The following is a 24,125-nucleotide window of genomic DNA, read 5'->3' on the forward strand; positions in this document are numbered from 1 at the left end:
AATAAGGTTTATCTTTGGGAAAAATAACTTTAAAAAAATGCTGCTATAGCACTATCCTTAACTACCTCCCCTGGCAGCTCATTCCATGCCCCCACCACCCTCTGAGTGAAAGGCCAAATATTTTGCATTTCAATGTTTTATTATATAAGAGCGAAACTCAGAAATTTCCTTTGAAAAGTGAAGACCCACTATTCACTAATCCCACACTGCCACTCGTGGTCAACTAGTACATCTACATTATATATATATATGTGTGTGTATGTGTATATAATGTAGATGTACCAGTTGATATATATATATATATATATATATATATATATATATGTGTGTGTGTGTGTGTGTGTGTGTATATATGTATATATGTATATATACACACACATATATATATATATCGACCCAAAACGTCACCTGCCTGTCCTGTTGAGTTACTCCAGCATTTTGTGTCTATCTTCGGTTTAGTCCCCTTAGTCCCCATCTGTAATTGAAACCATCATTCAGTTTCTATGGAATAACTCAGTGGGACAGGCAGCATCAGCATCTCAGGAGAGAAGGAATGGGTGATGTTTCGGGTCGAGACCCTTCTTCAGTCTGAAGGTTTTCCCCCGGTGCTCCAGTTTTCTCCCGGATCCCGAAGACTTGCGGGTTTGTAGGTCAATTGGCGCCCTGTAAATTGCCCATACTGTGTAGGGAGTGGATGAGAAAGTGGGATAACATAGAACTGGTTTGAACCGGTGATCGCTGGTCAGCATGGACTCGATGGGCTGAAGGGCCTGTTTTCATGTGAGATCTCTAAAACTAAAACTGAAACCAAAGATCATTGGCTGTTGTGATCACGGACTGCAATTATTGTCAGTCAGAATGGGTGATTGTTGTCGGGGACTGTGATCATCAGTCAGAATGAGTGTCTGTTCAGTTTAGTTTAGAGATACAGAGCGGAAGCAGGCCCTTCAGCCCACCAAGTCTGTGCCGACCAGCGATCCCCACACACTAGCATTATCCTACACACACTGGGGACAATTTACAATTTTACCCAGCCAATTAACCCTACAAACCTGTATGTCTTTGGAGTGTGGGAGGAAACTGGAGCACCCGGAGAAAACCCACGCAGTCACAGGGAGAACATACAAACTCCGTACAGACAGCATCCGTAAGCAGCCCATAAGTTGCCCATCTGCGGTTGAGTGTGAGCATTAGTGTGTAATCGGAGCTGTGATCATTGGTGGGGATGGGTGAACACAGAAGCACCTCCCATCCTTGTTGATATGTCGTGTTTAGGACAGGCAGGAAATCAGATCTCTTACACACTACCAATCACTCACTAAGAATTCGACTTGCAATGAAACAAAACCAGTTTGTAACTTCTCAACCTTCCAAACGAGGCCACATTGAAGTTCTTCCAAACTCATCAATGAATGCGGAAACATTAACATAAACAAAGCATCTCAGTATGAAAGGTTCAGGAACAGTTTCTTCCATACAGCCATCAGGCTGTTAAACACTACAACTTCCAAATAGGCTCGCAGCTACATAAACTTGGGGGCATTGGTTTTGTGTTTATTTGTTTGTCTGATGTATGTGTATGTATGTATATATATTGGCCAGGTGAGCTGAGGAATGGTTGATGGAATTTAATACAAAGAAATGTGAGGTGTTGCAATTTGGGAAGTCTAATATGGACAGAACTACACAGTAAATGGTAGGGCTCTGGGGAGTGTTGTGGACCAGAGGGACCTAGGAATGCAGGTGCATGGTTCCTTGGGAGTGGGTCACAGGTCGATTGGGTGGTCTAGAATGCTTTTGGCACATTGGTCTTCATCAGTCAGAGTAATGAGTATAGAAGTAGGGAGGTCATGTTACAGTTGTATAAGACAACTGAGGTAGCTGAGGCAGGTATTATCGCAACATTTAAGAAAGATTTAGGCAGGAACATGGATATTGTAGTTTTAGAGGGGTAGTGGCAGGTGGGACTAGTGTAGATGGGACATGAATAGGAAGATGTTTGTCCCTGTTCTCAGGAGGTTCTGCCTGACCCGCTGAGTTGGCTCCAGCACTTTGTGTCCTTTTGTGCATTAACTCACAGATGCTGTTCTCTATTTCTTCACTCCTCGACCACTTCAAGAAGAGCTGATGGACGAGATCTCGTTGAAGTCCCAGCAAACTTTCAGACCACATTTGCTGGCTCACATTTGGTCTTAAATTCAAATGATCGGGAAAGGGGCTGATGCAAAGCCACCAAGTGAGTGATGTTTCCTGCCGACTGAAGTGGCTACACACTGTGCCGTCAACCCTCTCTCTGTACTTCTTTATAGACAATGATCTCATTTCCCTGAGTACGCCACTTTATTGTTCTCCCCTTTGTTTCTATACTGGGATGCAAATAGTTTTATACTCAAGCTTCACACGCCGTCCAAAGAAGAATATTTACATTCAGACTGGTGTAACATTTCTAAAGTTTGCTTTTGATTTAGAAAAATGTAAAATAGGGTTTTTAATAGTCAAGAATCAAGAGGGTTTAATTGTCATATGTACCGATAAAATGTGGCAGCGTAACAGGCGCGGTGGCACGGTGGCACGGTGGCGCGGTGGCACGGTGGTATGGTGGCACGGTGGCACGGTGGCGCGGTGGCACAGTGGTATTGTGGCATGGTGGCGCAGTGGCATGGTGGTGTGGTGGCACGGTGGCACAGTGGCACGGTGGCATGGTGGTATGGTGGCGCAGTGGCACAGTGGCATGGTGGCGCGGTGGTGCAGTGGCACGGTGGCACGGTGGCGCAGTGGCACGGTGGCGCGGTGGCATGGTGGCACGGTGGTATGGTGGCATGGTGGCATGGTGGTATGGTGGCACGGTGGTATGGTGGCACGGTGGCACGGTGGCACGGTGGTATGGTGGCACGGTGGCACAGTGGCACGGTGGTATGGTGGCATGGTGGCACAGTGGCACAGTGCGCTGTGGCGCGGTGGCGCAGTGGTAGAGGTGCTGCCTTACAGCGCCAGAGGCCCGGGTTCCATCCTGACCACAGGTATTGTCTGTACAGTGTTTGTACGTTCTCCCCATAATCTGCCTGGGTTTTCTCCGGGTGCTCCGGTTTCCTCCAACTACAGGTTTGTAGGTTAATTGGCTTCGGTAAAATTGTAAATTGCCCCTAGTGTGTGTAGGATAGTGTTAGTGTAAGGGGTGATCGCTGGTCAGCACAGCTCGATGGGCTGAAGGGACTGCTAGATTTTTTTACCTGTTCTGCTGCATACAAACTCTGGCGCCATTTCAGAACAAAAATATGATTATGTAAATGTTATGGTTTCTTTTAATGACAGATGATTTCAATAGGCTCAAGTTAATTATTTTGAAAATGGAAACTATTGGTACATATATTGTTTTTTTTTCTTTACCTCAAATCCAAACACGAAGTTGTTCAAGGTTGCCTTCCTTGATCTCTATTAGGAAATCCCTTCTTACACTTAACAACGTGTTTACACTGTGACATGCTGATGGATCAGACAAAGCAAAGTACAGAGAGCACATAAAATCACAAAAAAACTCGTGTGAGGTTGAGCCTCTGTTCCATTATCTAAGGGAGCTGCTCCTTGCCTTTTGGCTGCATTTCACACCAACCATCCTCATCTTTGGACACTCTGTGCGTGGGGGAGAGGGTAGGGCTGAAAATTATTATGAAGATTACTATTGCATCCGCTGCTCTAGATGTCAACTTATTTACATCGGCGAAACCAAGCGCAGGCTTGGCGATCGCTTCGCTGAACACCTGCGCTCGGTCCGCATTAACGAAACTGATCTCACGGTGGCCGAGCACTTCAACTCCCCCTCCCATTCCCAGTCTGACCTTTCTGTCATGGGCCTCCTCCAGTGCCATAGTGAGGCCCACCGGAAATTGGAGGAACAGCACCTCATATTTTGCCTGGGCAGTTTGCAGCCCAGTGGTATGAACATCGACTTCTCCAACTTTAGATAGTTCCTCTGTCCCTCCTTCCCAGATCTCCCTCTATCTTCCTGTCTCCACCTATATCCTTCCTTTGACCCGCCCCCCCGACATCAGTCTGAAGAAGGGTCTCGACCCGAAACGTCACCCATTCCTTCTCTCCCGAGATGCTGCCTGACCTGCTGAGTTACTCCAGCATTTTGTGAATAAATCGTAGGGCTGAAGATGTTCTGGTTGTGTTGCTACTAGGCTTGGCCAAGCTGGCCATCCGTGAGTCACGGCGCCAGGCGGAAGAGGGCTCTGCCTGAGCCGGCTGCCTGCCCCTTTACCGGGGTCACGTCCATGCCCGGGTGGTACTAGAGAGAGACCACGTGCTGTCCACGGGCACCCTGGGCAGTTTCCGGGACCACTGGGCACCGCTGGGGGTTGGATGAATCCTTAATAAGGATGGAGAAATAGTTGCTTAAGGAAAATGTGTTTTACTTGTATTGTGGTGGTGGGTTGGTTTTGAATAATTTCATATTGTAAATAGTATCGTAAATACTTGAATAAATCTATTTCTGGTTTTTAAAAAAAGCTCAAGGTGCCCGTTTGCTAGAAGCCACCAAATTAATGCCACCATATTTCCATTATTTAAACCACCGCAGAACCAGGATATCCTGGAATTTAACATACTTGAGAACAATTAACTATCTCGATGGTTTACAACAGCTTCTTACCAGCATCCACAGAGATTACAGAATGTGGTGAACACTGCCCGGTCCATCACGGGTACTGACCTCCCCACCACCGATGGGTCCTATAGGAATCGCTGCCTCAAAAATGCAGCCAGCATCATCAGAGACTCACACCACCCTGGCCACGCTCTCATTTTCACTCCTGCCATCGGGAAGAAGGTACAGGAGCCTGAAAACTGTAACGTTCAGGTTCAGGAACAGCTTCTTCCTAACAAGGCAGGGCGGCACAGTGGCGCAGTGGTAGAGTTGCTGTCTCACAGCGCTAGATCATATCATATCATATCATATCATATATATACAGCCGGAAACAGGCCTTTTCGGCCCTCCAAGTCCGTGCCGCCCAGTGATCCCCGTACATTAACACTATCCTACACCCACTAGGGACAATTTTTACATTTACCCAGCCAATTAACCTACATACCTGTACGTCTTTGGAGTGTGGGAGGAAACCGAAGATCTCAGAGAAAACCCACGCAGGTCACGGGGAGAACGTACAAACTCTTTACAGTGCAGCACCCGTAGTCAGGATCGAACCTGAGTCTCCGGCGCTGCATTCGCTGTAAAGCAGCAACTCTACCGCTGCGCTACCGTGCCGTCCAAGACCCGGGTTCGACCATGACCATGTGTGCTGACTGTACGGAGTTTGTATGTTCTCCCTGTGAGGTTTGCAGATTAATTGGCTTTGGTAAAATAAAAATAAAAATTGTCCTAGGGCTGGAATACAGGGCTCACTGGAAGGCCCGGACTCGATGGGCTGAAGGGCCTGTTTTCACACCGTAACTCTAAACTAAACTAGACCATCAAGGCTATTGAACACAACAAACTCCAACTAAGTCAAGTCAAGTCAAGTCAATTTTATTTGTATAGCACATTTAAAAACAACCCACGTTGACCAAAGTGCTGCACATCTGATTAGGAAAAAAAAAAGAAACATACAGTGGAACTCCGAACTCCAAACTGTCTTGTTGCCCCAGGGACTTTGGGCTTTATTTTGTTTTGCACGATATTGGTTGTTTCATTATTGAACCTTTTATGTTTATTATATTATCTATTGGTACTGTGTTGATAAACCAGTTACGCTGCTACGAGTAAGAATTTAATTGTTCCGTTTCAGTACGTATGACAAGTAAACACTCTTGACTCTCAATCTTGTTCAGACTTATTTCCCAAAATTATTTCTGCAGAGAAGGATGAAAAGTGTATGAAAAGATCTAGTTCTGCTGCACTTCTTTTGTGATGGTCTGGCCAAGTTTGAAAGTCAATCCCACCTTAACATCGACACGGAAAGTTATTTTTGTATCTTTAGCACCAGTCAATCTTGACGAAGTGTGCTTGGGAGAGGAGAGGGTGCTTTGCTGAAGTATACAAGTAGATACCTGATCCTCTCTCTCTCTCTCTCTCTCTCTCTCTCTCTCTCTCTCTCTCTCTCTCTCTCTCTCTCTCTCTCTCTCTCTCTCTCTCTCTCTCTCTCTCTCTCTCTCTCTCTCTCTCTCTCTCTCTCTCTCTCTCTCTCTCTCTCTCCCTCTCTCCCTCTCTCCCTCTCTCCCTCTCTCCCTCTCCCTCTCCCTCTCCCTCTCCCTCTCCCTCTCCCTCTCCCTCTCCCTCTCCCTCTCCCTCTCCCTCTCCCTCTCCCTCTCCCTCTCCCTCTCCCTCTCCCTCTCCCTCTCCCTCTCCTCTGTCTCTCCCTCTCCCTCCCCCTCTCCTGTCTTCCTGTCCCTCTCTCTCCTCCCACCTCCCTCTCTCCCCCTCCTTTCCTCCCCTCTCTCCATCTCTCTCCCCTCCCTCCTTTCTCTCTTCCCCTCTCGTCTCTCTCTCCCTCTCTCCCCCTCCCTCCTTTCTCTCTCCCCCTCTCCCCGTCTCTCTCCGCAGCAGGAGGTGCTGACAGTCGGCTGTGTGAAGCGGTTCAGTGTGACAGCCAAGGCTTGTGTGGCTCAGCCCAGCTGGACGGGGTGTGACAGATGCGAGGATGGCTGCTTTCAGTGGGGCGGCTGCTGTCCACTTTGATCTCGCTCGGGAGGGAAATGATGGGGTGCCCCGGCAAATCCTGCCAGCTTATCTTGATAGGGTGTGAGCACGAAGAACAGAAGAGAGACACAAAGTGTTTAAAAAGCCTTGCAGAGATTAAGTGGGTTCGAAAGGCAGCGATTTTGCAGGCGGGATGTATGGTTGACTCAACATGAATAATTCACTCCTAATTCACTCCTACACTAAACATAAATGTAAAGACATAGGCAGTTATCAGATTCATTTCAATTACAACAGCATTATCATAAAATGAATGAAAATCGAAATCTTTAAACCGCTTTAATGATGCAGTAAAATAATAAATCCAGACATTAAAGACAACTGAGGCGGAGAAAAATTACAGTGACTTAGGAAGTGCCTCGTCATTATGTCTTGAATAAACCTAGGATTACTTTGACTCTAAATTAACAACCACCATACTTGTTATTTAAACCCACGTTTCAGGTCTCGATTATTGAGTGCGTGTGAAATCCAAAGGAAGCTTCGAATTTTATCTGATTTTGCATCATTTTTGCTCCTTGCTACGTCAAGTGTCCATCACAAAACAGCAGAGAAAAGTTTTGCAAAACTTTTTTTTCCAACATGTTCACATCGTTTCAATGAACAAAATGTACACCACCCTGGGCGATTTCTGGGACCTCTGGGCACCACGGGGGGTGGGATGTCTCCTCAATAAGGATGGGGAGATAGTGATTTAAGAAGGTATTTATTCACAAAATGCTGGAGTAACTCAGCAGGTCAGGCAGCATCTCAGGAGAGTAGGAATGGGTGACGTTTCGGGTCGAGACCCTTCTTCAGACTCGACCCCAAACGTCACCCATTCCTTCTCTCCTGAGATGCTGCCTGACCTGCTGAGGTTTGGGGTCAGCAAATACTCCAGCAAACCTCCAGCTGAGGTTTGGAAATACCTCCAGCAAATACTCCAGCATTTTGTGAATAAATACCTTCGATTTGTACCAGCATCTGCAGTTATTTTCGTTATACCACTGATTTAAGAATATTTGTTTTACTTGTACTCTGGTGGTGGGTCTTGTTTTGAACCATTTAGTACACTACATATTATTGTAAATAATTGAATAAGTTATTTTGGGTTAAAAAAAAATCCCATTGCTTACCGCTCAAAATGAACAGTGATGCACTTTCTGCTGCAGATGTACGCAGTGAGAAAGCGACACAACTTTGTACACTACGACTAAATCATGAGAGGTAATGTCAAAGATTAGAGGGCATAACTTTAAGGTGAGAGGGGAAATATTTAAAGGTGACTTGACCAAGTGGACCCGTTGGGCCCAAACCTCTTCTGCATTGGTGCAGCACCTTGTGCTCCCCCCCTCCCCTCCCCCACCCCCCCTCCCTTCCCCCTCCCTCTCCCCTCCCTCTCCCCTCCCCTCCCCCACTCCCCCTCCCTTCCCCCTCCCTCTCCCCTCCCTCTCCCCTCCCCTCCCCCACTCCCCCTCCCTTCCCCCTCCCTCTCCCCTCCCTCTCCCCTCCCTTCCCCCTCCCCCCTCACCCCCTCCCTCCCTCCCCTCTCCCTCCCCCTCCCCTCCCCCCCACTGCAGCCCCCTCAAACCCCCTTTTCCTCCCTCCTCCCCCCTCCCCCGCTATGAGGCAGATTTAGACTTAAAAATGTGAATAACTTTTAAAATATCACACCGATTTCAATGAAACTTCTTCCATTGGCACCAAAGGGGACGACGGTGAGTAAGGTGGGTCTAAAATTGTTGCGCTATCGTGTACCGTTTTGGCTGTAGTTCAGGAACAAATAAACAAACAAACGAGAGTTTTAGTATATAGATGTGCGGAGCAAGTCTTTTACACAGAGAGTGGTGGGGGCCTGGAATGCGCTGCCAAGGGTGATGGTGGAGATGTATATGTTAGTGGCATCACAGAGGCTTTTAGACAGGCACGCGGGTATGCAGGGAATGGAGGGATATGGATCATTGGCAAGCAGAGAAGATTAGTTTAACCTGGCGTTGGGGGTGACACAATGGCGCAGCGGTAGAGTTGCCGCCTCGCAGCGTCAGGTTCCCGGGTTCGATCATGACTATGCTGTCTGTACGGAGTTTGTACGTTCTCCCTGTGACCACGTGGGTTTTCTCCGGGTGCCCCAGTTTCCTCCCACACTCCAAGGACATACAAGTCGCAGCCTCTAAAAGGCAGCCAGCATCATCAGAGACACACACCACCCTGGCCACACATTCATTTCACCCCTGCCATCAGGAAGGAGGTACAGGAGCCTGAAAACTACAACGACCAGGTTCAGGAACAGCTTCTTCCCTACAGCCATCAGGCTGTTAACCACTACAACCTCAAATAAGCTCTGAACTACGAAGACTGTTATTGTTATTATTGCACACACACCTATGTGTGCATGCACATAAAACGTTTTGCAACCAAACTTTTTTTCCTCATTGATCATATTGTTTACAGTGTGCTGCTATGTTTACACATTCCATTGTTCTGCCTGAGACATATGACAATAAAAAACTCTCTTGGCTCTTGAAGTTTGCAGATTAATTGGCTTCAGTAAAAATTGTGAAAATTGTAGCCTGACGCTGGAACAGAGGTGTGCTCCTGCAAACAGCTGCCAGGATGTTGAGTTATTCCCCATTCACGCTTGCATGCCTGGGAATCTCAAACTTGCTGGAAAGTGCCGGGCAATTATTTGAAAAGGTGTTGCTCAGTGTCAAATTCTGTTTGCTGTTGCTCCTGTGAAGTGCTTTGGGATTGTTCTCACGCTGAAAGCCCAACACAAACACAAGTTCTTTATTGTTGCTTTATAAAACACACTCCTCTTCTTTAGCTTATGATGTCATCCAAAGAAATCATTAGATCTCCTGCCAACCGCATGCGACTAGAATTTTTCCGGGAATTAAGTTTGTGTTGTTTCAGTTAAATTTACCCGTTTGATGTTGCTGCACATTTGCACTTCAACTCGTGGTAACTTGGAAACATGGAAAATAGGTGCAGGAGGAGGCCATTCAGCCCTTCGAGCCAGCACCGCCATTCATTGTGATCATGGCTGATCGTCCCCAATCAATATGTTCCCAAAGTTGGGGGAGTCCAGAACCAAGGACCACAGTTTAAGAATAAGGGGTAGGCCATTTAGAACGGAGATGAGGAAAAACCTTTTCAGTCAGAGAGTTGTGAATCTGTGGAATTCTCTGCCTCAGAAGGCATAGAAACATAGAAACATAGAAAATAGGTGCAGGAGTAGGCCATTCGGCCCTTCGAGCCTGCACCACCATTCAATATGATCATGGCTGATCATCCAGCTCAGTACCTGCCTTCTCTCCATACCCCCTGATCCCTTTAGCAAAAAGGGCCAGATCTAACTCCCTCTTAAATATAGCCAATGAACTGGCCTCAACTACCTTCTGTGGCAGAGAATTCCACAGACTCACCACTCTCTGTGTGAAGAAATGTTTTCTCATCTCGGTCCTAAAAGACTTCCCCCTTATCCTTAAGCTGTGACCCCTGGTTCTGGACTCCCCCAACATCGGGAACAATCTTCCCGCATCTAGCCTCTCCAACCCCTTAAGAATTTTATATGTTTCTATAAGATCCCCCCTCAGTCTTCTAAATTCCAGCGAGTACAAGCCCAGTCTATCCAGTCTTTCCTCATATGCAAGTCCCGCCATCCCAGGGATTAATCTGGTGAACCTTCTCTGTACTCCCTCTAAGGCAAGAACGTCTTTCCTCAGGTTAGGAGACCAAAACTGCACACAATACTCCAGGTGCGGTCTCACCATGGCCCTGTACAACTGCAGCAGAACCTCCCTGCTCCTAAACTCAAATCCTCTTGCTATGCATGCCAACATACCATTCGCTTTCTTCACTGCCTGCTGCACCTGCATGCTTGCTTTCAATGACTGGTGCACCATGACACCCAGGTCACGTTGCATCTCCCCTTCTCCCAATCGGTCACCATTCAGGTAATACTCTGCTTTCCTGTTCTTGCCGCCAAAGTGGATAACCTCACATTTATCCACATTATGTTGCATCTGCCATGCATTTGCCCACTCGCCTAATCTATCCAAGTCACTCTGCAGCCTCCTAGCATCCTCCTCGCAGCTAACACTGCCACCCAGCTTCGTGTCATCCGCAAACTTAGAGATGTTGCATTCAATTCCCTCGTCCAAATCATTAATATACACTGTAAATAACTGGGGTCCCAGCACTGAGCCTTGCGGTACCCCACTAGTCACTGCCTGCCATTCCGAAAAGGACCCGTTTATTCCTACTCTTTGCTTCCTGTCCGCCAACCAATTTTCTATCCACCTCAACACTGAACCCTCAATACCGTGTGCTTTAAGTTTGTACACCAATCTCCTATGTGGGACCTTGTCGAAGGCCTTCTGAAAGTCCAGATATAACACATCGACTGGTTCTCCCTTATCCACTCTACTAGTTACATCCTCGAAAAATTCTATAAGATTCGTCAGACATGATTTGCCTTTGGTAAATCCATGCTGACTTTGTCCGATGATTTCACCACTTTACAAATGTAATGCTATCACATCTTTAATAACTGACTCTAGCATTTTCCCCACTACCGATGTTAGGCTAACTGGTCTATAATTCCCCGTTTTCTCTCTCCTTCCCTTTTTAAAAAGTGGGGTTACATTAGCTACCCTCCAGTCCTCAGGAACTACTCCAGAATCTAAAGGGTTTTGAAAAATTATCACTAATGCATCCACTATTTCTGAGGCTACTTCCTTAAGCACTCTGGGATGCAGCCTATCTGGCCCTGGGGATTTATCTGCCTTTAATCCATTTAATTTACCTAACACCACTTCCCGACTAACCTGGATTTCCCTCAGTTCCTCCATCTCATTAGACCACCGGTCCCCCGCTATTTCCGGCAGACGGTTTATAGACAATAGACAATAGACAATAGGTGCAGGAGTAGGCCATTCAGCCCTTCGAGCCAGCACCGCCATTCAATGCGATCATGGCTGATCACTATCAATCAGTACCCCGTTCCTGCCTTCTCCCCATACCCCCTCACTCCGCTATCCTTAAGAGCTCTATCCAGCTCTCTCTTGAAAGCATCCAACGAACTGGCCTCCACTGCCTTCTGAGGCAGAGAATTCCACACCTTCACCACCCTCTGACTGAAAAAGTTCTTCCTCATCTCCGTTCTAAATGGCCTACCCCTTATTCTCAAACTGTGGCCCCTTGTTCTGGACTCCCCCAACATTGGGAACATGTTATCTGCCTCTAATGTGTCCAATCCCCTAATTATCTTATATGTTTCAATAAGATCCCCCCTCATCCTTCTAAATTCCAGTGTATACAAGCCCAATCGCTCCAGCCTTTCAACATACGACAGTCCCGCCATTCCGGGAATTAATCTAGTGAACCTACGCTGCACGCCCTCCATAGCAAGAATATCCTTCCTCAAATTTGGAGACCAAAACTGCACACAGTACTCCAGGTGCGGTCTCACCAGGGCCCGGTACAACTGTAGAAGGACCTCTTTGCTCCTATACTCAACTCCTCTTGTTACGAAGGCCAACATTCCATTGGCTTTCTTCACTGCCTGCTGAACCTGCATGCTTCCTTTCATTGACTGATGCACTAGGACACCCAGATCTCGTTGAACCCCCCCTCCTCCTAACTTGACACCATTCAGATAATAATCTGCCTTTCTATTCTTACTTCCAAAGTGAATAACCTCACACTTATCTACATTAAACTGCATCTGCCATGTATCCGCCCACTCACACAACCTGTCCAGGTCACCCTGCAGCCTTATTGCATCTTCCTCACAATTCACACTACCCCCCAACTTAGTATCATCTGCAAATTTGCTAATGGTACTTTTAATCCCTTCGTCTAAGTCATTAATGTATATCGTAAATAGCTGGGGTCCCAGCACCGAACCTTGCGGTACCCCACTGGTCACTGCCTGCCATTCCGAAAGGGACCCATTTATCCCCACTCTTTGCTTTCTTCGTGAAGACAGAACCAAAGTATTTGTTCAATTGGTCTGCCATCTCCTTGTTCCCTATGATCAATTCACCTGTTTCCGACTGCAAGGGACCTACATTTGCCTTAACTAATCTTTTTCTCTTGACATATCTATAAAAGCTTTTGCAGTCTGTTTTTATGTTCCTTGCCAGTTTATGTTCCTTGCCAGTTTTCCCTCATAGTCTATTTTCCCTTTCCTAATTAAGCCCTTTGTCCTCCTCTGCTGGACTCTGAATTTCTCCCAGTCCTCTGGTATGCTAATTTTTCTGGCTAATCTGTATGCTTCATCTTTTGTTTTAATACTATCCTTGATTTCCCTTGTTAGCCACGGATGCACTACCTTTCCTGGTTTGTTCTTTTGCCAAACTGGGATGAACATTTGTTGTAGTTCATCCATGCGACCTTTAAATGCCTTCCATTTCATGTCCACCGTCAACCCTTTCAGCATCAATCGCCAGTCTATCTTGGACAATTCACGCCTCATACCCTCAAAGGCAGTGGAGGCCAATTCTCTGAATGCATTCAAGAGAGAGCTAGATAGAGCTCTTAAAGATAGCGGAGTCAGGGGATATGGGGAGAAGGCAGGAACAGGGTACTGATTGAGAATGATCAGCCATGATCACATTGAATGGCGGTGCTGGTTCGAAGGGCCGAATGGCCTACTCCTGCACCTATTGTCTATTGTCTAATAACCCGTGCCTGCCTTCTCCCCTTATCCCTCGATTCCACTAGCCCCGAGAGCTCTATCTCACTCTCTCTTAAATCCATCCAGTGATTTGGCTTCCACTGCCCTCTGTGGCAGAGAATTCCACAAATTCACAACTCTCTGGGTGAAAACTTCAACTATTACAACACCTCAAACGTCACCTGCTCGATCAAAATGGCCAGAAGGTCACAACCACTTTAGTTTGGTTTTGGGACACAGCGCGGAAACAGTCCCTTTGGCTCAACGAGTCCGCACCGACCTGCGATCCCCACACATTAACACTATCCTACACACACTGGGGACAATTTAGAATTATACCAAGCCAATTAGCCTACATATCTGCACGTCCTTGGAGTATGAGAGGAAACCGGAGATACCGGAGAAAACCCACACAGGTCACGGGGAGAACGTACAAACTCCATACAGACAGCACCCGTAGTCAGGATCGAACCCGGGTTTCTGGCGCTGTGTGCAGTGCCTTGCTATCACATGGATGTCAGTGTGACTTCTGTTCCATATCAGGTGTATTTGTTACAGAGTTTTTACAACATTTTCAACTTCTGAATATTAAGAAACCAGAGCAGTCAATTGAAACTCAAGGCTGCAGAATAACATTGATTCTACATTTAATATCTGGCATATTTAGTGTGATAGACATAAATAACTTGGATGTGAATGTAGATGGGTTTGTGAGTAAGTTTGCTGCTGACATAAAAATTGAAGGAGTTGCAGACAGTGAAGAGGCCATCAGAAGATACAGTGGTATAAGATCAGCCTCAGAAATGGGCAGAGACATGACAGATGGAGTTGAGTCCGAGCAAGTGGGAGGTGTTGCACTTTGCAAAGAGTGAGTATACAGTTAATGGCAAGCTGTACAGAGGGATCTTGGAGTCCAAATTCATGGCTCACTGAAGGTGGCAGTACAAATAGATAGGGTGGTAGAGCAGGAGTATGGTGTGCTTGCCTTCATTGCTAGGGGCATTGAGTATCAGAGTCAGGATGTCATGATGCAGGTCGAAAAGACTTTGGTTAGGGCACATTTGGAGTTGTGCATGCAGTCCTGGTCACCTCATTGCTGGAAGGATGTGCATGTTTTGGAGAGGAGGTTTACCAGAGTGCTGCCTGGACCAGAGGGTTTCAGCTGCAGGGAGAGGCTGGATAAACGGACTGCTTTCTCTGGAACGTTGGTGGTTGAGGGGAGACTCGATAGAAGTGTATAAAATTATCAAGAGACATAGATAGGGTAGACAATCAGAACCTTTTTCCCAAGGTGGAAGTGTCTAACAGCAGAGTGCACAGCCATAAGGTGAGAGGGGCGAAGTTTAATGGAGTTCTGCGGGGCATGTTATTTTGCACAGAGAGTAGTGGGGGCCTGGAACGCATTGCTAGGGGGGTGGCGGTGAAGGCAGATATGATAGTGGCCTGTAAGAGGCTTTTAGCAAGGCACATAGAACAGTGTCAAGGGTGATCAATGTTCAGCATGAACTCGGTGGGCCGAAGGGCCTGTTTCCAAGTTGTATCTCTAAACTAAACATATCTAATTCTAACCATCCCCATTATTTGCCCTTTGACAGCCTGTTTCCAAGGGGAAATCACAATGGGAGCTTATGATGTGATAAAGCACTTCATAAATGTGAGTATCACTTCCAATCTTCTCTTTGATCGTGATGAACTTGTTATTGTGTTATCAGAAGGACAATGTTAGAACTGATTTTCCAGTTAGAAGCTAGAATAGAATCATTTTAGTGTCTGTTATTTTGCTAGGTAGTTTAGAAACACAGCATGGAAACAGGCCCTTCGGCCCACCTAGTCCACACCGACCATCGATCACCCGTTCACACTCGTTCTATGTTATCCCACTTTCGAGTCCATTCCATAGACATTTTGTTTTACAGAAGCCAATTAACCTACAAACCTGCATGTCTTTGGGAGGTGGCAGGAAACCAGAGCACCCGGAGGAAACCCATGCGGCCACTGGGAGAACGTGCAAACTCCACAAAGAGAGTATCCGAAGTTAGGATCAAACCTGGGTCTGTGGCGCAGTGCGGCAGCGGCTCTACCCGCTGCACCACTGTTTGGGGCAATTTACAGAAGCCAATTAACCTACAAACGTGCACGTCTTTGGGATATGAGAGGAAACCAGGCGAAAACCCATGCGCTCACAGGGAGAAGGTACGAACTCCGTACACACAGCACCCATAGTCAGGATCGAACCCGGGCCTCTGGGGCTGTAAGGCAGCAACTCTACCGCTGCATCACCATGCCACCCTGGGTGACGTTTCGGGACCCTTCTTCAGACTTCGAAAAGCGGGACAATAGCAGGAATCGCAGGGGAGGAGCAGAGAGGGTTTCACAGAACTCCCATCGGAGAGAGGAGGGGAACTTCTTCAAAGTCAACATATGTTGAGGAATATTCGCAGTGGAGCGGTACAAAAGAGAAACTAGGAACTGTAGATACTGGTTTACAAAAAAAGATGCAAAATGCTGGAACAACTCAATGGGTCAGGCAGCATCTCTGGATAAGTGAGGTTTCGAGTCGGGACCCTTCTTCAGACTAACACACCAAACGTTTGTTGTTCCAATGTACCTGCCACAGAACAAAGACATCCTTACTTGTTGCAGCTTAACAGGCCTGTTAATGCAAAAACAAATAGATAAATAAACAATAACCAATAATACAATAAATTGGTATTGTATTAATAGTGCAAAACTGAGGTACGTAGTGTAACTAAATAGTGCAAAACTGAGGTACGTCGTGTAACCAAAGACAGTCCATGGTAGATCATAGTTGCTGAGGTAGCAGTTAGTGTTGTGTGGTGTTTAAGAGCCTGATAGTTGTTGGGAAGAAGCTGTTCTTGAATGTTAATGGTCATGGTTCTCGGGCTCCTGCACCTTCTTGAAACTGTAGGAAGGAACTGCAGATGCTGCTTTACACCGAAGATAGACACAAAATGCTGGAGTAACTCAGCGGGCCAGGCAGCATCGCTGGAGGGAAGGAATAGGTGACGTTTCAGGTCGAGACCCTTCTTCAGTCTGAAGGGACAGTCAGGGACAGGCATGGTTCTTTCTCTTCTTCCTTCTCACAGGGTGGTTCTGTTGAGTCCAGCGTTAGTACTCTGCCTGACACCTCTGGTGATGGTTCCTCATTAGTTGCTGCATTAAAGCTCTTTGCACGGTGCAGCCTGACGTAGATACTGATTATAAAAATACCCCATTCAGTCGAGCAGGTAAATCTTGTCATGATTATATTTCCCCGAAACAAAATCGAGGCTGTCGTGAGGAGAGACGCACGAATTCCAACTTAATTAGTACATCTGCCAAACCCAAACTGCCGAGCCTTAGCAACCTGCAGGAATGCACAAGAGATACGTGGAACCACAGATACTGACATTTTATTCAGCCCGTCTTTCACAAACTGCATTCAAAAGTGCAAATCTCAAACTTCTTTGTACTTTCATTTCTTAGGAAAAGGGGTGCTTTTCAGATCTCACGATAATTCAGCAGCCCAGCTTGCTGAACCTTTTGTCCATGAGCCCATAACGTGCTATTTTGCGAACGTTTGAAGCTTTAATCTTAACGCACAGAACCATCGCCTGGTGAAAAGATTTAGCACAGAAGAGGCCACAATAGGAATGACAGGATTATAGGGTGGCAAGGTGGCGCAGCTGGTAGAGCTGCTGCCTCACAGTGTTGGAGACCAGGTTCGATCCTAACCTTGGGTGCTGGATGTATGGAGTTTGCACGTTCTCACTGTGACCACATGGGTTTCCTCCGGGTGCTCCAGCTTCCTCCACATCCCAAAGACGTACAGGCTTGTAGGTTAATTGGCTCTTTGTAAATTGCCCCTTGTGTGTAACAAAAGTGTTCTAACATAGAACTAGTGTGATCGATGGTCGGTGTGGACTCGGTGTGCCGAAGGGCCTGTTTCTATGCTGTATCTTTTAATTGGTTCAATCAATATTGACATTTCTGACACAGAATGAAAGTAATTTGGCCTATCAAGTCCATACTGGTCAATTATTGATCTATTCAAGCTAACTTCTAACCTTCTTCTAACTTGACTTCTCATTGGCTATCTATGCAAGTGGCTGCCCAATTTGCTATTCAAATGTTCATTATTGTTTAGTTTAGTTTATTATTTCCACATGTACCGAGGTGCAGTGAAAGCTTTTTGGTATTTATGCAGTCAGCAAATTGACCTTACATGATTATAATCATGTTGTCCACAGTGGACAGATACAGGATCAAGGATATAATGTTTATTGCAAGATAAAAGTCCAATATAATTTAGTTTAGTTTTGTGATGTTTATTGCCACATGTACAGTGAAAAGCTTTTTTGTTGCGAGCTATCCAGTCAGCGGAAAGACTGTACATGATTATAATCCAGCCTTACACAGTGTACAGATACAGGGTAAAGGGAATAACGTTTAGTGCAAGATAAAGTCCAGTAAAGTCTGATTAAAGATAGACTGGGGGGTCTCCCATGAAATCTGAGGGTCTCCAATGATTAAAGGCTGATTAAAGATAGTCTGAAGAACACCACTGAGGTAGATGGGAGGTCAGAGCCACAATCTAGTTGGTGAGAGGACGGTTCAGTTGCTGATAACAGCTGGGAAGGAACTGTCCCTGAATCTGGAGGTGTGTATTTTCAAACTTCTATACCTCTTGCGTGAGGGGGGAAAAGGGAGTGAACGGGGTGAGACATCCTTGATTATGCTGGTGGCCTCATTGAGGCAGCGTGAAGTGTGGATGGAGTCAATGGAAGGTAGGTTGGTTTAGATTTAGATTTAGAGATACAACGCGGAAACAGGCCCTTCGGCCCACCGAGTCCGCGCCGCCCAGCGATCCCCGCACATTAACACTATCCTACACACACTAGGGACAATTTTTACATTTACCCAGTCAATTTGGAGTGTGGGAGGAAACCGAAGATCTCGGAGAAAACCCACGCTGGTCACGGGGAGAACGTACAAACTCCGTGCAGACGGAGCCCGTAGTCAGGATCGAACCTGAGTCTCCGGCGCTGCATTCGCTGTAAGGCAGCAACTCTACCGCTGCGCCACCGTGCCGCCCTTTGTGCGATGGTCTGGGCTGCGTCCACAACACTTTGCATTTTGTTGCGGTCTTGGATGGAGCTGTTCCCAAATGAGGCTGGAGGCATCCTGATAGAATGCTTTCCACTGCGCATCTGTAGAACGTGGTGAGAGTTGTTGGGGACATGCCGAACTTCCTAAGCCTTCTGAGGAAGTAGAGATGTGATGTGATGGGATGTTCATTCACACGTGTTGGCTATATCTGCAGTGTTCCATACCGTCGTTACCACTCATTCTTATTTCTTTCTACCTTAACTTCATCTGCTTCTCTGCTAACTCGTTTATTAAAAATATATATTATTGCATTCAGTGCTCACAAGGTAATCTACTCTACACTGGAGAAACCAAATGCCTGCAAGTTAAATCCAAGGTCTAAGGTGCTTTTCTCACTATCTACAACACTGCCAAGTTTGGAACCATTGGCAAACTGTTCCCACGAGAGTTCATTAATACATCCCCCACGAGAGGCAAGTTCCAACACCTCAGTCCCAAAGTCACTAAAGAGTCTTCAAACATTTGCTTTCTCTCACAGCAGGACTCTCTGCAGAGGGCTCTCTGATTTACGGGCTGTTCCCGGGGACACATTTGGAGACGGACATCAAGTGCTGCTGGAAGGTCATCAACTCGTTGGAAGCCACTCTTCGGTCTGCCCGAAACCCGTGGGTCTCCCAGCAGAGCGAGATGTTGCCGACTAGCCCGTTCCAGACTGCAGAAGTACGCGCTGAGGGCCGCACTGAAGCTCGGTGCCGCCAACGCCAAGGCTCTGTGGGGGAGGACCGCAGTCTAGGGTCCTTCCGCCGCTGGACACTGAGGGGCAGCGTCCGATGGGGACACCCTACAAGCAAGGGGAGGGATATCGCCCCAGGGGACCACATGAGTGGCGAGTGTTTCTTCAAAGATAGATGTAAACACTGCTGAGATTGACACTATTGAATGTATTGACATTAAGAATATGTGAAGTTTTGGCATGATTATTGTTTTGTATTTACTTTAGATTTTAGAGATTCACCTTTGGCCCACCGAGCCCGCACCGACCAGCGATCACCTCATACACCACACACTAGGGACAATTTACAATTTTACCAAAGCCAAATAACCTACAAACGTGTACATCTTTGGAGTGTGGGAGGAAACCGGAGCACCCAGAGAAAACCCACGTGGTCCCCACTCCGTACAGATAACTCTCATAGTCAGGATTGAACCCGGGTCTCTGGCGCTGTGAGGCAGCAACTCTACCGCTAAACTAAACTAAACTAAACTAAACTAAACTAAACTAAACTAAACTAAACTAAACTAAACTAAACTAAACTAAACTAAACTAAACTAAACTAAACTAAACTAAACATGTGGGTCGGTGGGTTGATTGGCTTCTGTAAAAGAATTGCCCCCAATGTGTAGGATGCGAAACTGGGATAATAGAACTAGTGTGAACGAGTATAGATACAAAAAGCTGGAGTAACTCAGCGGGACAGGCAGCATCTCTGGGGAGAAGGAATGGGTGACGTTTCGGGTCGAGACCCTTCTTCAGACTGACAAGTGATCGATAGTTGGGGTGGACTCGGTTGGCCGAAGGGCCTGTTTCAATGCTGTATCTCAAAACTAAAGGAGAGCCAATTGTCTCCGTTTTTGAGCACAAAGAAAATGATAAACTTTGCAAGTACAGGTTTGGCAACCCACCCCACTTTGCCCCGGTAGTTCTCTCGTTTATTCGCGAGGTAGCTTAATGTCAATGATACTATCAGTAAATTCCATAAACAATGGACGGCTCTTGATAAAACGCTTTAGCTGTTATTTGAAACCTTAGAAGCTGAAAAGAAAACAAAGGTTATTGAATATCTGTTTGCATTTCCAGAAGGGCAGCAAGCGTGGAAAAACAGAAGCCGTCATTAACAAGTTTATTGCATCTTATCACACTTCAGGCTTCAGTGACACCATCACAGACACAAAGACTCAAGGGGAAAAATAGATTAAACTCTGCACCTTGTGTATTAAATGGAGGTGAACTACAAGCTGTGGACTTGTCTGGCATTGGCTGTCATAAAGAATGTCACACTGTTCGTAGGACAGGTGTGGCAGCTTCACCCGTAGGCGTGTCCTCTCAGCTTTCTGTCACGTTTCCAGAGCATGGAGGCTTTCTGGATTAAATTCTTCAGAAGGGGACTCTCTCTTCATTTTCTACTTATTAAATGCTGTGTTAACCTGGGTCTGATTTCACAGCTGGCAACTGGATCGGGTTTGCTTGCTCTGCATCCAGTTGCAGTGCAAGAGTGTTTTTGAGGTCATCCGTTCAACAACCTTGTCCAGTGGATTTATTCACAAAATGCTGGAGTAACTCAGCAGGTCAGGCAGCATCTCGGGAGAGAAGGAATGGGTGACGTTTCGGGTCACCCGTTCCTTCTCTCCCGAGATGCTGCCTGACCTGCTGAGTTACTCCAGCATTTTGTGAATAAATCGATTTGTACCAGCATTTGCAGTTATTTTCTTATATAACCTTGTCCAGTGGTGCCAATGTGTTAAAGGTGAAAGGCTGCAGGGGTTTCCCTCCTTGGTCACTTCAACGCCCAGCTGGTGCCCACCTTGACAGGTCGACATAGTGGGATGGTGAGCTCCCTGTACATTTAGGCTTTAGACCTGAGAGGTACAGCGTGGAAACAGTCCCTTCAGCCCACCGAGCCCACGCTGACCAGCGATCACCCCGCACACTAACACTATCCTTCGCACCCAGGGGCATTTTACAATTTTACCAAATCCAATTAAACTACAGCGTGGGAGGAAAACCCTCGCACCCGGAGAAAACCCTCGCGGTCACAGGGAGAATGTACAAACTCCGTAGAGACGGCACCTGCTGTCAGGATCGAACCCAGGTCTGTGGCGCTGTAAGGCAGCAACTCTAGTGCTGCACCACTGTGCCACCCACAAAAGTACCTGTTAAAAGGCAGGTAGAATGGTGACTGCAGCACCTGCTTGCAGGCCCTCCATAATGAAAGAAATTGCAGAGAGTTGTAGTGGTAACCCAGTCCATCGCACAGAACAGACTTCCCACCATTGACTCCATCTACACCTCACACTTCCTTGGCAAAGCTGCCGACGGAAAGTCTGAAAGAAATGTCTCGACCTGAAACGCAGCCTATCCATGTTCTCCAGAGATGCTGCTTAACCCGCTGAGGTGCTCCAGCATTTTGTGTCTATCCTTAACATAATCAAAGGCTTGTCTCACTCTGGGCATTCCTTCTTCTCCTTGCTCCCATCCAGAGGAAGGTACAGAAGCTTGAAAGCGCGCACCACCAGACAAAGGGAACAGCTTCTTTCCTTCTGCCATCAGGCTTCTGAACGGTCCTTCCATGAGCGTGGGCACTGTCCGATTCACCTCCACCCCATCCTGGACATTTGACGTTGTCTCTGGAACTGATGCAGTACAACGCTAAGTACAACGCTAAGAACTACATAGTGCACTCTGTCTCTGCCCCTTTGCTCCATCTATTGACCTTGAGCTTGATCTGATTGCACTTATGTACATTATATATGATCTGTTTAGATGGCATACAAAACAAAGCTTTTCGCTATACCTCAGTACACACTACAATAATAAAACTAGACCCAAACCTAAAGGTGACCTGGGGAAGCAACACAGTGCAGTGGCACAAACACGCGGAAAGCATTCTTCAAGAAACTGGGCTGTTGTAATAGATAGTGCAAAGAAGGAACCGTGCCTGGTGTTGAGATGCATTGGAGGAGGTCCTGCTCTACGTATACACTGCAGGGGGAGCAGTCAGCCCTGGTGGTCATTGTTGAGATTGATGAGCGAAGGACCAAGGCTCGCAGCCAAAAGACGTTTAACAACCTCACACAAATGGTGAAGCAAAATGAATGGGGCGGCATAGTGGCGCAGCCGTAGAGTTGCTGCCTCACAGCGCCAGTGACCCGTGTACGTTCCTGACTACAGGTGCTGTCCGTATGGAGTTTGTACGTTCTCCCTGTAATGGCCAGGGTTTTCCCCGGGTGCTCCAGTTTTCTCCCACACTCCAAAGACGTGCAGGTGTGTAGGTTGATTGGCTTCGGTAAAATTGTAAATTGTCCTACTGTGTAGGACAGTGCTAGTTTAGTTTAGTTTGGAGATGCAGCGCAGAAACAGGCCCTTCGGCCCACCGAGTCTGTGCCGACCAGCGATAACCCCATACACTAGCACTATCACACTAGAGATAATTTACAATCTTTACAGGTACAGTGCACAGGGATCGCTGGTTAGCACGGACGCGATGGGCCGAAAGACCTGTTTCCACACTGTATCTCTAAAACCTAAAGAATGCATCGTCAAATGCAAAATTCTACGAAATACACCACTAGCCTCTGGCAAAGCTTGGATCACCCCGCCCGATTACTCATCTGCCAACAATCTTTAACAGGGCCAATACCTCAAGTGTCACTACACCCAAATATTACTGCACAACTCAAACCCATCGCATGCACACCGCACGCTAGTCAACCCTGTTCCGGGCACTCACCACCCTCTGACTGCCACATCACCTAAACCGATGAACAGGGATGGAGTGGGTTAACATATGAAGAGCGTTTGATAGCACCGGGCCTGTACTCGCTGGAGTTTAGAAGGATGAGTGGGGGACCTCATTGAAACATACCAAATAGTGAAAGGCCTGGATAAAGTGAATGTGGAGAGGATGTTTCCACTAGTGGGAGAGTCTAGGACCAGAGCCCCAGAATAAAAGAACCTACCTTTAGAAAGAAGATGAGGAGGAATTTCTTTAGTCAGAGGGTGGTGAATCTGTGGAATTCTTTACCACAGATGGCTGCGGAGGCCAAACCAATGCATATTTCTAAGGCAGAGATTGACAGATACTTGATTAGTACGGGTGTCAGGGATTATGGGGAGAAGGCAGGAGAATGGGGTTGAGAGGGAAAGATAGATCAGCCATGATTGAATGGCGGAGTACACGATAGGCCGAGTGGCCTAATTCTGCTCCATGAACTAATGAAGTTATGCCGTGGAATTAGAGTTGCCAACTTCCTCACTCCCAAATAAGGGACAAAGGGTGACGTCATCGCCCCCCGCCCCATGTGACCTCACCCAGTCAGCGGCCACGTGCTCCTGCACCACCAACGGAGGCCGCCCAGGCCGGGAGGCGGGTTGCCACGCAACCTCCGTTAGGCCTACACTGTTCAGGACTACAGCAGGCCCCGGGCTACAGCATCAGGGCTGCAGTGTCGGGGCCTACAGTGTCTGGGCCTACAGCGTCCGGGCCTACAGCGCCGTCCATGCATAATATGGGACAAGGGTGGTCCCGTACGGGACAAACCAATTTAGCCCAAAATACCGGATGTCCCGGCTAATACAGGACAGTTGGCAACCCTTTGTGGAATGGAGGTTTCTCATTCATTGTGTTACTGTGTGGGATTCTTCCGGGTGCTCTGGTTTCCTCTGACATCCCAAAGATATGCACGGTGGTGGGTTAATTGGCCTCTGTTAGTTGCTCTAGTGTGGGAGAGTGAACAGGGAACATACAACAGTACAACTCAGGAACAGGCCCTTCGGCCCACAATGCCCCTACCGAACATGATGCCAAGCTAAGATGATCGCTGCCTGCAAGTGATCCATATCCCTCCATTCCCTGCACATCCTAAACGTCACTATTGCATCTG

The 24,125-nt window shown here is 47.1% G+C and overlaps 1 long non-coding RNA gene across 1 annotated transcript in view; it reads left to right on the forward strand.

The window, feature by feature from the left end:
* Positions 1-19,035, forward strand: part of LOC144605994 (uncharacterized) — a 31,245-nt gene extending 12,210 nt beyond the window's left edge. The window contains exons 2-3 of the long non-coding RNA XR_013548902.1: positions 14,951-15,009; positions 19,003-19,035. This is a non-coding gene — a long non-coding RNA (uncharacterized LOC144605994). The remainder of the gene's footprint in view (positions 1-14,950; positions 15,010-19,002) is intronic.
* The last annotated feature ends 5,090 nt before the right edge of the window (positions 19,036-24,125 follow it).

Source organism: Rhinoraja longicauda, chromosome 25 (genome assembly GCF_053455715.1).
Source record: "Rhinoraja longicauda isolate Sanriku21f chromosome 25, sRhiLon1.1, whole genome shotgun sequence".
Lineage (NCBI taxonomy): Eukaryota > Metazoa > Chordata > Chondrichthyes > Rajiformes > Arhynchobatidae > Rhinoraja > Rhinoraja longicauda.